This window comes from Megascapheus bottae, chromosome 3 (genome assembly GCF_031878675.1).
Source record: "Megascapheus bottae isolate mThoBot1 chromosome 3, mThoBot2.hap1, whole genome shotgun sequence".
Classification (NCBI taxonomy): Eukaryota; Metazoa; Chordata; class Mammalia; order Rodentia; family Geomyidae; genus Megascapheus; species Megascapheus bottae.
In genome coordinates, this window is record NC_143511.1 from 80,390,456 (window position 1) to 80,405,510 (window position 15,055).

The 15,055-nt window shown below is 43.8% G+C and overlaps 1 protein-coding gene and 1 long non-coding RNA gene across 4 annotated transcripts in view; one reads left to right on the plus strand and one right to left on the minus strand.

Moving 5' to 3' along the window:
• Window positions 1–15,055, minus strand: part of Ttll11 (tubulin tyrosine ligase like 11) — a 231,151-nt gene that overhangs the window by 119,257 nt on the left and 96,839 nt on the right. The gene's annotated exons all lie outside the window — the stretch shown is intronic.
• The window catches only part of LOC150065881 (uncharacterized), a 35,834-nt gene continuing 34,268 nt past the window's right edge, over window positions 13,490–15,055 (plus strand). Inside the window, exon 1 of the long non-coding RNA XR_016534995.1 lies at window positions 13,490–13,571. This is a non-coding gene — a long non-coding RNA (uncharacterized LOC150065881). The remainder of the gene's footprint in view (window positions 13,572–15,055) is intronic.

Here is a 15,055-nt window from a genome sequence, read left to right on the forward strand (position 1 = left end):
CACCTTTTTCCTGAGTGCTCTTTTAAGAGCTGCTGCTAGCAAAATGAGCTGTCCCTTGAAGCCTGACAGAATTTCAGTTTATCAATGTGCCGGGCCTGTGTCAAATCCCCACTAATGATTTCTCAGCCTAAATTAAATGGTGAATCCGTTCTAATGGCTGCCACAGAATTACGTGACAGCTTCCAGGAGGACCTACGAAAATAGCTGGAATCAGAGGAATGGTCGTTCTGATGCACACAAGTTCCTCATTAATTTAATTTCTTCTTTCCTTCAGGCTTGTGGATCTCCTTTGTAACAGCTAATAGGAAAGAGACCGTAACAAGCCTAGGGCACATAATGCCCCCAAATAGAGAATACGAACTAAACAGCATGATAAATGTGGTTTCTTATTATGTTAAAACCACTACAATAAGTAATCACATTTTTCTATATTTATATAAATGCAAATTTATATGTCTGTATAATTCACAGAGGATATTTACATATGCTATCTTACTTGATGTATGATTCATTTTGAGCTCATGTACCTGGTATTATCTCACTTAATAAAGGTGGAAGGATTTCCCTGGATCACAAAGCCTGAAAGAGAAAGATGAGGATTTGAACCTGGGTCTGTCACACTCTAAAAGGTTTCCTTTTCAGTGTGTTCACTCTGTTCCTTGGAAGTTCTTGTCATATTAGGGTAGTATGTCCCGAATGTATTAGCTTAGTTGTCCTAGCTTCTTGGTCTTACACTATTTCTAAGAGGAGATGGAAGACCTTTTGCACTTAGGAATCTGGAGGAATGATGAGTTAGGTGAGAAGCTTACTACTTACAGGACAGGCTTTGGTTTCACACAATAGTATAAGCAGGGAGCAGGAGAGCCCACTGGGTACGCCCTGAGTGGATTCAGTGCCAGGAAGCTCCTCTGCCCGCATCCTCCAACCCAACAGTTTCCCATAATGCAGGTGGTATGTTATATCTTTTTTCTTTTGTCTTATTTTTGACTAACTCAGTAGATTTCCAGTTTACAGCTAGAGCACAAAAAGAACCAGTGTTCTTTCCCAAAGAAAGGAGCTTAAATGTGGGCAGATAAATGATAAATAGCCAATACATTTATCATATTATAGGTAAATGGCTCCTTCAGCTGAGATTAGTCCACGTAGTTTGAAGAAGATAAAAAGGGGATGGAGAAATAACACGAAAAATGACTTCTATGTCAGTAATCCTAGCTACTCAAGACGCTGAGATCTGGAAGATCATAGTTTGAAGCCAGCCTGGTCAGAAAAGCCCAGGAGACTCTATCTCTAAAATAATCAGCAAGAAAGGAGGGTTGGCTCAGGTGGTAGAGAACCAGCCAAACCAGCAAATTGAGTCAGCATAAGGCCCCAAATTCAAACCTCTGTATCAGAAGGAGACAAGAAGAGGTAGGGAGGGAGAGGGAGAGACTTCAGTGCAAAACAAATTAAAGAGAAACTCAAGTTCAAATGAACACTTCCTCTATCAAAAGAGTGCCATTCTCCTATCAACTCAGATGTATCACATAAAGTAATCTGAATGCTCATAGTACTTAGGGCAGAAATTTAACCAGGCATTTCCAAGCAAGAGCCAGAATCTATCTATGGAGACCACCTGAAATGCCATAATACATAAACAGACAAATGTGATCACTTGCTGTTCACAAAATAACCACACTTTTTTTCAAAACAGCTATCCTCTGCCTGCCACTGGAATTCTAGCATAATGCCTACTCAAGTAACCGCCTGAGACTTATTGCTATTATGACTGGAGATGGAGCTGACAGAATGTTAGAAACTGGCGCAAGCCCCTTGCCGGGAAGATGCAGAAAGCCCACATTACAGGGTCACGCTGCATTGTCTTCACTTTCACCGGCCGAGGCTCCACACCTGGACCACAGTGGGTGGCATGGAAGCAAGTGAGGGGCTGAGCCATACAGCAGCCCAGGTGTCCCACTCGCACAAATATTCATCCCTTTCCCAGCACAGTGCTTGGTCCACAGTGCTAGTGGTCTGTTTATACCAATTTACACTGGTATATAATCAGAGGCCAATTTAACAGCAAGCTTCCACGACTAGAAGAACGAATTCTCACAAACAAACAACTGGCAGAATATGTGTTAAGATTCAAACCTTGAGAGTCCCTGGGCTATGTCTAAAATAGCTACACATAGAGAGGATTGTCATTCTGTCCTTTAATTACAAGCACTGCTTCACCAGATTCAAAGATGCCAGCAAGGAATTTGGGCAGAGGCTACACGCAAAGCCTCATAATGTCACCCTTATGAAGCAGCCAGATTATAAGAGCACCAAAAAAAAAATAGCTTTCTGTATCCAGAACTATTTTAAGAAACACAATCCTGTTTCTCTTCTTCAAACTAATTAACGTTTCTAACCAGTACTGAAGTGTTTCGTCTGAATGCAATAGAGAAGCAAATCACTCCAGTTGGAAGCAAGCGGCTGGATGGTGAGAGACTGTCAAAAACACATTTAGTACAAGCACATACACTCTCCATGATAAATACAACTTCCAATTAAACCGCCCTCAAATAGCTGCCACCTCATACCTGGTGGTTTAAAAGCAATGGGTGAAATTTGCAGAGTCTAAGGATTGTCAACAGATGAAATCTTCCTCTTTATTTTTATGTCTTTTTTTAAGTGGAATAAATCACATGCACTTAAAAGAACTGCAGCGTTTTCTCAACATAACAGACTCTACAGACGAACCAACCATAGCTTAGGGAGGTGTGGAACTATGCCCAAGGTCAAATGCAAGGTGCATCTTGGTAGGGCAGACACTCACTTCCCAGCCAGGTCACAGCTCACAGTCAGCACTGCCTTCCATGGGAAGATTGCGCTTAAAATTCCCACTCCTGTGTCACTGTGCAGTGGTTCAATAGAAACCTGTGGAAGCCATTTTCCATTTAAGGCACACATTGAACACATGTTTTGCATCACGGGTTATCTTAATTAAACTATTTATATGAGCACCGTTGATTTACTTCACTCTTGCTGAACTTCATTAAGCTGCCATTTGCTTCCCGAAATTCCTATCTTACAAAGTAAAACACATATAATTTGCACAGGGGGAAGAAGCGATTTACAGTTAGCCCTCTGAATCTATGGATCCGGCATCTGAGGATCCAACCAACCAAGGATCTGAAATATTTGGGTGGAAAAATTACATCTGTTCTGAACATGTATAGATAATTTGGGGTCATTATTCTCTAAGAATCCAATAGAGGAATTATTTACAGAGTATTTGCATTGCATTAGGCACTACAGGAGGGTGTGTACAGGGACTTGAGCCTCCACATTTTGGAACAGTGGAGGATCCTAGAATTTAGCTCCTACAGATACCAAGCGACAACTCTATTTTAATACATGTCCAGTTGTAAGAACTGTAATGATGTTAATGGTAGTAATAATAGTTATCCCTTATTTATGCTATGCAGTTGGCACTGTGATAGGGACTTTATAAAATAGAAACAATGAAGATAATTATAAAATAACTACTGTTTATTAAATCTTTCCTATGTCCCAGCAGTCTATTGTGTGTTAAGCACTGTCATTCATTTATTGATCACAGGGAAGTAGCTATTTTCATATGTGTGCATGCATGTGTGTGTATATGCACACGTGCAGGCATACACACCAACACCGGGGCTTTAACTCCAAGGCCCTTCCCCTCTTGCTTGGCTTTTTGTTCTACTACTTGAGCCATACCATTATTTTCAACTTTTTATCTTTTTTTAAGCTGATTAATTAGAGATAAAACCTCTTAAATTTCTCTACCTAGGCTAGTTTTAAATATGATCCTCAGATCTCAGCCCCGTGAGTAGCTAGGATTACTGGCATAGCCCAGCTAGTAGCTATTTCTATTATATACATGATGAAGAAACAGAGGCACTGAGAAGTTAGTTATCCAAGATTTCATAGAGAGCAAGAGGAAAAATCAAGTCCAAATACAGACTACTAGCCCCTAGAGCTCCTTACCTTTTGCTACATAAAAGTATTGCTTCAAGCTCCATTTCTAACAAGGACACTGACAATGACAAGGATTTGAGGATGACCTGTTCCCTGGAAATGTCCTCCCATTCTCCAGAGTTTTGAGCAAAGTTGCTCTGCTACCAAATTCCCTGGGGGGAAACAGAGCTCACAGCATAGGGGATTCAGATAATGATGAACTATGAAGTGCTTCAGAAGTATATTGAAATTTAGAAACCAAATGCAATTTGTCTACTGTTCCATTTTAAAATATTCATGAGGCAAAGAAGCATTTCCACATTCAATAATTAAATGGCTAAAATCTGCAACCTGATATATTTACTGATCATGAGCAATGCAGTCCTAGAAGGTCCAAAGTTCAAATCACAAGCTGCCATATTGCAGAGCAACAAAAAAAAAAAAAACCAAAAAACAAATGAGACAGAAATGTTGCTGTTGCCTAAAGAAAAAGAAAATTCCCCACCACTTGTTCTGCTGTAGAGAAAGGCTAAGTCCAAATTAAGAATGCATGTAGGACTTTGCCTTGTAAACCAGTTGGAAGAGAATGAAAAGGGGAAAAATGTGCAACATTTTCCCCCTCATTAAAAGAATTGTTTTAAGAGAGTTTGATTGTGCCTTAAAGGTTAGCTTTTACAATCATTTAATATTTCACTTGTCTTAAGAAATCCTCATGGAAGGAAAGAGAAAAAATGAAGTGTGAATGAACGACATGGCTCTGTGTGGCATTTTTTAGTGCTGTGGTTCTCCAAGCACTGTATGGGGCATCTGTGTTTGAGTTTCACTGAATGAGGACATCTTGCTGTCTGTGGTACTGGTGAACTCAATCCCTAGAGCGTCCTTTCCTAGGGGCATTGTCCACCTCTCGTGCATAAGGACAAATCCCAGAATCCCAGGACTACCCCAGATCCAAACCCCAGGGAGGGGGTTGAAGGGCTGCTTCCCAGAGTTCTAGTGGTTTGGGACAGACCCAAAGACAGGAGTTGGTAGGCCAAACGTTATCTAACCAGCCACATGGGGTCACCTAGGGCAGGTCAGAAACACAGATGATCGGAAACAAAGAGGCAAAGACTTACTCTGACACCACTGAAGTTTGAAAAACACAATCTCAGTTGAGGCAGCCTGGGCCCTGGGCCCCAACTCAGCCACCATATCTTTAAGGTTCTGCAACCAATATCTCCACCTTACCCCAGTTCTGCAGCCTACACTGACCTTAGCCGGAAGTACAGCAGAGACCAAAGTGTCAGTGTGAAAGGATCTTGGGGACATTTTACTGAATTAGATCTAGAAACGGATGCCAGTGTTACCCTCCCTGCTGCCATGGTGGCCCAGTTGGGTATTGGAACAGGATGCAGTTTTATCCTCAATTCCTGGCAAGATGGCTAGGCCTCAGGCTTGCCATTCTCAGAACCTCAATCTCAGGAGAGATGTGCTCTGCCTCTAGACTCCCATCACTACCATGGAGGTAAGATGGAGCTGGAGGAGTTCAATATGTTTCCACAGATACAATTCATCCATTGTCTCTGCCCTGACATTTCACCTCTCCCCAAATCCCTTCCTTCTCCTCACTTCCCCTCTCCCCCAGTCCTGCCCTTGGCTTTGTACCCATGTCCTCATTGTGTCATTAGAGCCTCAGAACGGCACATGACTACACACGCCAGTAGCTATAACTAAGTCCCACTGTTCATGAATCCCGCAGAAACCCTGCCGTCAGGTACTGGCAATGGGCTCCTGCACTGGGCCGTGGACTTGAGAGTGTTTTATCCCAGCCTGACTCTGGTAGTCTCCTCTTCCAGAGAGAGAAGGGGGACCTTGGGGCTAAGGAGACATGCCCACATAGAACTTGTGTCCCATGCCCTCTAGATACTTGCTCTGGGTACCAAGCACTCCTCTCCCGCACTACCTGCATTCATTTTTCAAGAGCAAAGGACACATCTGGAATCTTCCTTCTAGAGCTCAGGGACTGACAAGGAGAGCCAGAGCTAGGTGAGAAGGCCAGCATAGACAGGGCTTAGGTGTGTGAACTGGATTGTCCACCCTCCACTCCTGAAGAGATACTTGTGGAATGAGGGTTCCCTGGACCTGCTTCGGTATTATCGATCCTCACACTATTATAGTTTGTACTTTAAATATTACCCCTGAGTTAATATTGAGAGCTTGATCACCAGGAGAACTTGGTTAGAGGTGGGGCTCTGGGGAAGTGAGTGGATCCAAGAGTTGGGATCCCACTGATGGATTAGTCCATTGATGGTTTCTAGGTTGATGGGTTATGGAGAAGTGGGAGGAACTATAGGAGGTGATTATTAGGGAGTGTCTTTGAAGGATATGTCTTGTCTCTAATCCTTCTTCCTTCCCTCTCTGTTTCCTGGCTGCGATAAGGTAAGCTGCTTTACCCCAGCAGATGCCCCCTGCCACGATGCTCTGCTCACCATAGGCCCAGCGGCAAGAGAGACAGGTGACCACAGACTGAAACCTCTGAAACTACGAGGGAAAATGAACCTTTCCTCTCTGTAAGTTATTTTTCTTTGCCTCAGGTATTTCATCACAATAATAGTTGCCTGATCAAATAACAAACCTGCAATGCAGACACCATCATCCCCAGATGTCAAGAAGTCACGTGACGTGCCCAGGACCACACAGCTGAGAACTGGACCCATGTCTGCTCATTCCAGAGCTGGCGTTCTTTTACTACACATGGCTATTCGTTCTTGGAATACATGGAATGCATCATTCATTTGAGTCACTTCTAATTTCAAGCAAAGTGAAGTTTTTTTTTATCGAGCTTAAATCTCTCTGCAAACCGTAGCCATGGTCCCCTATTTTCCTCACTGGCACCTGAAGAGTTTATCCCATCACCTACTAGCAGTTGCTTCCCTCCTGTAAGGTAAACAGCCCCTTTCCCCCTAGAAGAGGGCTTCCTGTGAGGTCAGGTTCTGGTTTCTGTCCTCCATAGCCCCTGACAGAGGTCCTGCTGGGCAGAAATTATATTCTCCTCTGAGGCTTCAGCCCTCAGCTTAGATGTGGCCAAGACAGAGACCCACAACTGGAGGCACACGTGCCATCTGCAGTTCCGTTTCCTTGCCCATAGAATGGGGGCAATGACTTCCCTCCCACCTATCTTACAAGGTCGTGTGAGTATATGTTACCAGGCTTGTCTTGGAATGATTCTGTGAACAGTGGAGTGTCTTGCAGTCGTGGGGTGATGATGACAATGGTGGTGGTGAGCAGAGGGAGCACTGGTCCCAGAAGGCCAGTGAGGCAGGTGATCTGGAGAAATGCCCTTTGCCTGTGGTACTAGTTTGGTTCCTTAGTCCCCACCCTCCACCCCTCTCCAGCCACAAGCATAACTTACAACTGGGCTAAGTGATTCTTCAGGACCCTAAAGCAGCCACGCAATGCTAGAAGCCTAACAGTGGGTTAAGCCCACATACCTGTACACATAGGCAGCTTGAAGATGGCACAGGGTGTCTCTGTACCCAGCATCCAAGCCAGGTTGGCTTTACATGCTGCTGTGGCCTTGGGAATAGGTCAGAAAGCATCAGGATCAGAGCCAGGCCCCTGCCCCTGCTCACCTGATTCTACCACATTTGCCAATAAGGTCACACAGACAGGGGGACCACCTGCTCTCCTCAAGGGAACTCTTCCCTTGTAATAGGCCTCACCCTCTCATGAGCACCTGGCCACGTACCCAGTGCCAATCACACAACACATCCAGAAGCCTCACAGCTCTCATCAGGCTCCCCAAAGCTGCTCTTTTTCTTGGGGTTCCCAGCTTTGTGACTGACACCAGAGGCCACTGCGCTGCTAATCCTGAGTCCCTTTATGCTTTCCTCTTCTATTCATCACCAAGTCCTGCCCATGTCTCTTCCTAAATATCTCCTGGCACTTGTGTTTCTCACCATCCCTACCATGGCTACCTCATCTACATGATCCCTATCTCTGTTAACTCATCCACCCTGGCCTCCTTCCTCAAAGGGATTGCTTTAATACACAAATCTCATGTATCAACCTGATGCTGTTGAGAGTTTGTCCACTGCTTTTACAATTAAAAAAAAAATCAAGGCTGGGAGTTTGGCCTACGTAGCAGAGTGCTTGCTTAGCAGGCACAAAGACCTGGGTTTGATTCCTCAGTACCACATACATAGAAAAATCTGGAAATGGTGCTGTGGCTTAGAGCTCTGGCCTGGAGGAAAAAACCCCAAGGACAGTGCTCAGGCCGAGTTCAAGCCCTAGGACTGGCAGAAAATAAAATCGAACACTTGGCCTGCCTGACCCATCTAGTCCCATATCATCTGGTCCTGATTCCCAACACTTTCCCTGCTCAACCACTGTCATCCTGGACTTGGGAGAGAAGGAAGGAAAGGAAGAAAGATAAGGGAGAGAGGAAAGAAGGAAGGGAGGAAGGAAGGGAGGAAGGAAGGGAGGAAGGAAGGAAGGAAGGAAGGAAGGAAGGAAGGAAGGAAGGAAGGAAGGGAGGGAGGGAGGGACCTGTACTCGGGTCAGATCACCCTCCCTTTGCCCCTCCCTGACCTGGAAACCATAACAACTCTCTGATCAGTATTTCTCACCTTGTTTCATATTTGTACTACTTAGGAATGCATCTCCATAAAGCAAAGCTTAGTTCTGCCTGTTTTGAATTTTATTTCATTGAAACGGTACTGTCGATATGCTTTTATGACTTACAATAATATCGATGCACAGAGCTATGGTTTGTGAATCTCATCGACATACAGAATGCCAGTGAGTGAACATCCAGAGTGAGTGCATTCTTCCTCTGATAGGCGTGGGGTTATTTCTAGCTTGGGGTTTTCATGGACCACCTCGCTGTGAACCTCCTGAAAGTCTCTCATTGCTCTGAGGCCCAAACCTGGCCTGTCTTGCAGCCTCACTGGCACTTGTTTCCATTGATGAGGCTTCTATATGGTCTCCACCCCCACTCCTTCCTATCTAGTTCACTACTGCACGCTGTAATCACCGAGGCTCAGGTACATCACTAACTCAGTCTCTGGCACAGAGTCCACATGTCACAGGCCATCAACACACATGTGTAGTCCTGCCTCTCTTTCACCCTCACTGATACGCCTCCACTCATGCACTCCCTGCTTCACTCCCTAGCAGCTTCTCAGGCCCACCCTGCAGTGTTGGAGAGGTGTAGGAGGAGGAAGAGGAAGGGGTCCTCTAAGAGCCGGATGAACCCTCCTGATATTGACGTGACACGGGCAGGAGAGCAGGGAGGACCCTGGGGGAGGGCTTGACTACTTTGCTGGGTCAGATTCCACCCTCCCGTGTGTCCCACACATTAGCCTCTGCCACCAGAGTTGGAGGGGCGCCCATGCTGTTGAAAGCAAAGGAAGAAACAGAAATTGTATTTAAAAAAAAAAACAAAGGAAAGAAAGCAGCTGGTGAATATTGCCAACCATTTGGTGTGATAACCCAGGGCTTCAAATGATTACTGGAACTGGCTTTCATTTTGATCTTTCATTTCTTTTAATCTAGCAGATAATTAGAGGGAAATCAAATCCATCCCCACAGCCAAAGATTAACCTGTCATTTCTGTAGATGTCTTCCTACTTAATTTACCACCTCTTCCCTCACACCTTTTTCTCCCCCTTTAAAAAAAAAACACAAAACACATCAAAAAAAAAAAAACCCTCCCAGGTTCTATATATTGTTCAATTTATTTCAACACATCCAGTTTGGACATTTCCCATGACAAATACTCTCTTAGGAATAAGCAACATTTTTCCCTCCCTGGAAATGAAGACTTTTCTGATGATTTGCAGGTTGAAAAAAACAAAACCCTACTGAAAACTCCTTTTTAGGGATGAACAAATCATGGTGCAGAGGCGGAGGTGATTCTGTACCATTTACAGCTATAAATGGCAGAGCCAGGGTCCTTGCTCTTCCCTACTCTGCTCTCCTACTTGTGCACAAACCCCAGGAGTGCTTCTCAGTTCTTGTTACCCATCATTCCCCCCACCCATAAAGCTTGAGGCACAGGGAGCTAGAAAGAAACTAAAGCATTCTATAACAGGGAGGCAAACTCTGATCCAGCCACTGACACAAACGGTGCCCACCAAGAGTTACAAATCCCAAGGAGATCATTGCGGTCATGCAAAATGGAGGAAAACAAACACAGCATGCAAAACAGCATCACAGTATTGCCTCTACAATAAAAGAAAATAAATGAATGCTATATAGTATTAACTGAAAAGTTAGAAAAGGCTAAATCTGAGTGGTTGAATTTGATGGAAACTTTATGCTATATATTTTTTCAGTAGTTTTTGACAATAGACTATTACTCTTTTTAAATTTTTTTTTGTGCCAGTTCTGGGGCTAGAACTCAGACCCTGTCCATTCTTGCTGAGCTTTTTTGCTCAAGGCTATTGTTCTACCGCAGCTCTACTTCTGGATTTTTGGTGGTTAATTAGAGATAAGAGTCTCATAGTCTTTCTTGCCCAGCTGGCTTTGAACCACAATCCTCAGATGTCAGTCTCTTTAGGAGCTGGGATTACAGGCATGAGCCACTAGCATCAGAGAAGCAGCATTTGTCCCTTCTCCCAGACATACCCTTTGGGAACCATGTCTGGGCTCTGGTCTTCCATCTGACCCTTTGTCTAAACATCTCTCTCTTCCTGTGTCTATTTTCAATTCATTTCCCTTGAGCAAAGCCCCAGACTTTGAGAAGTCTGCCCTGAAAACTGCCAGGCCAACTAAGAGGCTCATCTTGTCCTTTTTACATGGTTAGAAAGGTCTAATGACCATGATTTTATAGGTTTGACTCAGTCCTTGGCTTGCCCTGCCTTCTTCTGAAACTTCAACCTGTCCCTTTCAACCGTGCCCTTTTCTGTCTCATACTGTTCTCTCCTGGTCTGTATGGATCCTGATTTATATCTCTGCTCTTTGCACTTGGCCTGTTTTATTCCTTCTGGCTTGGCACATTATCTAGCTGGCCACCAAGTCTCCTCGCTCAGGGGCACTTCCTTGCATGCTGTGTATGGTCCTTGGAGATCCAGAGCCAAGTGCCTGCCCCAAAGTTGGAAGTCAGACAGAAAGCCTTGTGTGACACAAGCCCAACTAGGGAATGTGTGCCTGGCCAGGCACTCGCTGTCAGTGAATCAAGAGCTTCCGTGTCCCTTTCCTCCCAGGGCCAGAACCCAACAGACCTGCTCTGAATCTAAGTCTACTCTGTCAAGCTTCATGAGTCAGGCAGAAGTAATCATAGTTCCTGCTGTATACAGTTGGTGATGAAGAAGACATGGGAGTAAATGCAAGCTCCGCCCCTCTGCTGTATACCATCAGTACCTGACAAGCACTTCCTTATGAAATAGGCCCCAAAGGAACTATTATTCCCCACTTCTCCCACCTCTTTTTCTTTTTTAATTGAGTCCAAGTGGAACTGGTACTGAATCTTGTATCCTCCCAAGAAGTGAACAACTTCCGATTTTAAAAATTCACCATTGTTTAAGGCTCCATGGAGCAGTGAGTGAGGACATTTCTAAACACATTTGCTACCTCATCCCTATCTGGAGTAACTCTGGAAAAGCCCTGGAGGAAGTCAGTACCACCAACCCCACCATAACAATGACTGATGGGCCATGTGCCTTCATCGAGTTTCCCGTCCCGTCTCCACACAGGCAGAAGGAAGTACACTTATCTGCCTCAGAGGGGCTCAGCAACAGCCTAACAGAGCTCTGAAATGACACTGTCTCATTGGTTCCCTCTCAAAAGACTTCATGCAAAAGAGGATCTTATTGGTTGTTTCTCACTTAATGTTTCCACATTTTCAAATGGCAGAGACCTGCCGTGTTTTCTGTCTAGCAGTTATCATTAGTCATCTCCTGTCTCATCTTCCTTGAAGACACATGCACATTTTTCTAGTTTGTTGACAGCCACCATAGCCGGAGACCTTTGAAGCACAGACAGACAATGTGTCGCCATCCAAACTCAACCTTGGACATTTGTGCAGAGCCTCCCATCTTAATAGCACAGTTGGGTTTTACATAATATAACTCCTGGCCTTTTCTCCAGGAAAAACATACAGATACACAAAATGATGTGTCATCTCTGGGCTCAGATATCTCTGAACATGTATTGCAGGTTGAAAATAAGTTTGGATTTCTTGAGCTTGACATTCAAGGCTGTATACCACTGGCCTTCAGGTTTCCATCAAAGTCTCATCTCCCTCTCTACCAAACCACTTTGTATACTTGTATACCTGTTTCTCCAGCCTACATAAACACTTCGAGGTTCTGCAGAGAGCCTGTGGCTTTTGCTTCTTCTGCCACAGATGTCTTTTCTCTTTCTATTTCATATCCTACTCATCCTTTAAACCCCAACTATAATGTCACCTCTTCTTCAGTTTAAAAAAAATATTTCACATCAGGAAATACTCTATTCCTATACTTTTCTTCCTTGACAATTTGTCTTTGTGTTTAAGGGACTTAGCACTTGTCACCTTACAGATACTTATGTGTGGGTTTTGCCCCCCTTTTATGGTCTGTGAACTAATTTGCTACGGTAGACTTCCCTTGGAATACAGTAAGTGCTCAATAAATACTCAAAATGAATGAGTTTTTATTTTTGTAATCCACACATAATGCAAATGAGATGCAAATGAACGTGCAAAGAGCCACCTCTCTATGACCCAAACTTATTTGTATGAAATCTTCAACGTGCTTGAGATATTCCTGAACTGATCTATAGAGTCTGGCCACAAAGGAATTTTTCATATCAGGGGACTTAGAATTTTAACCAAAGGTTAGCCATGCACACAAAGATGGACTGTTCAACACCCTGGTGGCAAGGGCCTGTTTCCAGAAGAAAGGTAAGGGAGATCTTTATGTGTGATGGCATGGTTTAGTATAGACAGGAACACATCTTCCCATCCATCTCGAGATAACTATGGAGGGGATATCAATAAGGCATATGAGTTGATCAAGTAGGGGGCTAAGTTTAGAGCGATTTCTTTCTTTTTTGGAGAGTTGCCCCAGGGTCTTCAATTTGCTAGGTGTGTACTCTACTACTTTGATCCATGCCTCCAGCCCATATGGGTCTCATTATTATTATTTTTTGAACAGAGTTTGCCTGGGTGGGCCTGGATTATGATGCTCCTCTTTATGTTTCCCACATAGCTGGAGTTGCGAGCAAGTGCCACTGTGTTCAGTTTTCACTGGGCGAGCTGGGGGGAGGTGGTCTTGTGAGCTCTGTGTGCAAGCTGACCTCAATCCTCTTGATTGCTGTGTCCCCAGCAGCTCAGGTTTTGGCAACACATCAGCTTCATTGTTTTGTAATGGCACTGGAATTTGAACTCAGAGCCTCATTCTTCTAAGCATATACTCTATCATTTGGGACAAGTCCTCAGCCCAGGAGACAGTTCTAAGATTGTAAAAAGCCACGTTGGTTGGTCATACAATCAAGCCCAGCCATGAAACCGAGAGATCCTAGGAGACTGTTCTCCACTCTCTTAGAATGTTTCATCTTCATTCTAGATTCTATGTAGAATCTAAAAGATTCATCTATTGGTTCTAAGCATGGCACAGAATTGCAAAGAGATACTTGGAGTCAAGGTAAGAAGGAAGCTGGAGTGCTCAGTAAAATATTTTAGTGGACAGGTGTCTCTGATTAGGATCACAACTGTTCTGGCAGCTGACTACTCTCTTTTTGTTGTTATGGTGACAGGAGGTAAACAACATGGCAAGAGGACTATGAAATGTTACTGTGGGAAGAGAGGCTTCTGGGCTATATATATATATATATGTACATATATGTATACATGAATCATATAAGCACTTATATGGACATATATTATCATTTTCTAAACAGATGCCTTTGACTAAGAGGTAAACAGACTTAGACATCATAATGTCAATAAAATCTCCACAGCTCACTCTAGCCTGTCTCTTCCTTCCATGGTATTACTAAAGAGTCATGCTTCCTAAGAAAGGAGAAAAGTTGCCAGAAATATCAACATTCAAGATGCAATACTAGTAAAATGGCTCACAAGGCTTTCTCCCATGTATCATTTCATGGCATGCCAATGACAATTCAACCACAGAGACATCTCTATTTTCACTTTCCAGACCAGATCAGAGAACAAATAGACTTATCCACGCTTTTAACATGATGATTAGCTATGAAGGACTTCACCCAGCCCTGGCTGGTGCCAAGTCCAGCATCCTTCCATTTCCTCTGCACCCTTCCACAGTCACTGACCTGAGGAGCTCTGGGTACCTATATTCTTCTACAGTGCACGTGGGGTAACTGAAGCTCCACTTCCATTGTCTTCACAAGAAACAGCCCTCAAGAACAGATTTATGCTAATAAATTGATTGGAAAAGCTACAGATTCCACTCCCCCAAAGGTTTAGGTGAGATCCTATACAAACACAAGATGCTGCTTCTAAAGCTAGATGAGGTAGGCCATGTCTATAATCCCAGCACTCAGTGTTGAGGATAGAGGATCACTAATTCAAGGCTATCCTGGTTTACATGGGTGAGACTTTGTTAGAGGAAAGGAAGGAGAAAGGGAGGGAGGGGTGGAAAAAGAGGGACAATGACAAAAAGTGGAAAGGGAGAGGGGAAGAGGGAAGGAAGAGGAAGAAAGTGGGGAAAAGAGGAAGAGGAGGAGGAGAATGAACTACTTCTAAAGACAGTTAATATAGCTGGGCTGGCAGTCTCAGAATTTGACTGCCAGGATTCAGCACTGAGTTGTTCTGGTGATGGAAACCAAGTGCTATCACAAACCATCCTGATACATTTCTAGACAAAGAGATTGCCTTCTCTGTATAATAAACTCCTCAAGAGGAAAACACCTTACACCTAGATGCCCTTCAAAGATCACAATGTACTTTCATGGATACTTACTATTAGTTTACAAAATAAAAGTAAAAACAGAAAGTAAGGAAGAATACAGGTAAGCAGCAGTTAGCTATTAACACCTACCTACCCTTACACTGTAGATAAGGAAAGAGGGAGATGAAAGGGTTTCTATATTAGAATTGAAGTCAGGTTCTTGAAGTTCTAACTGTTCCAAGATATCAATAAAAAAAAAT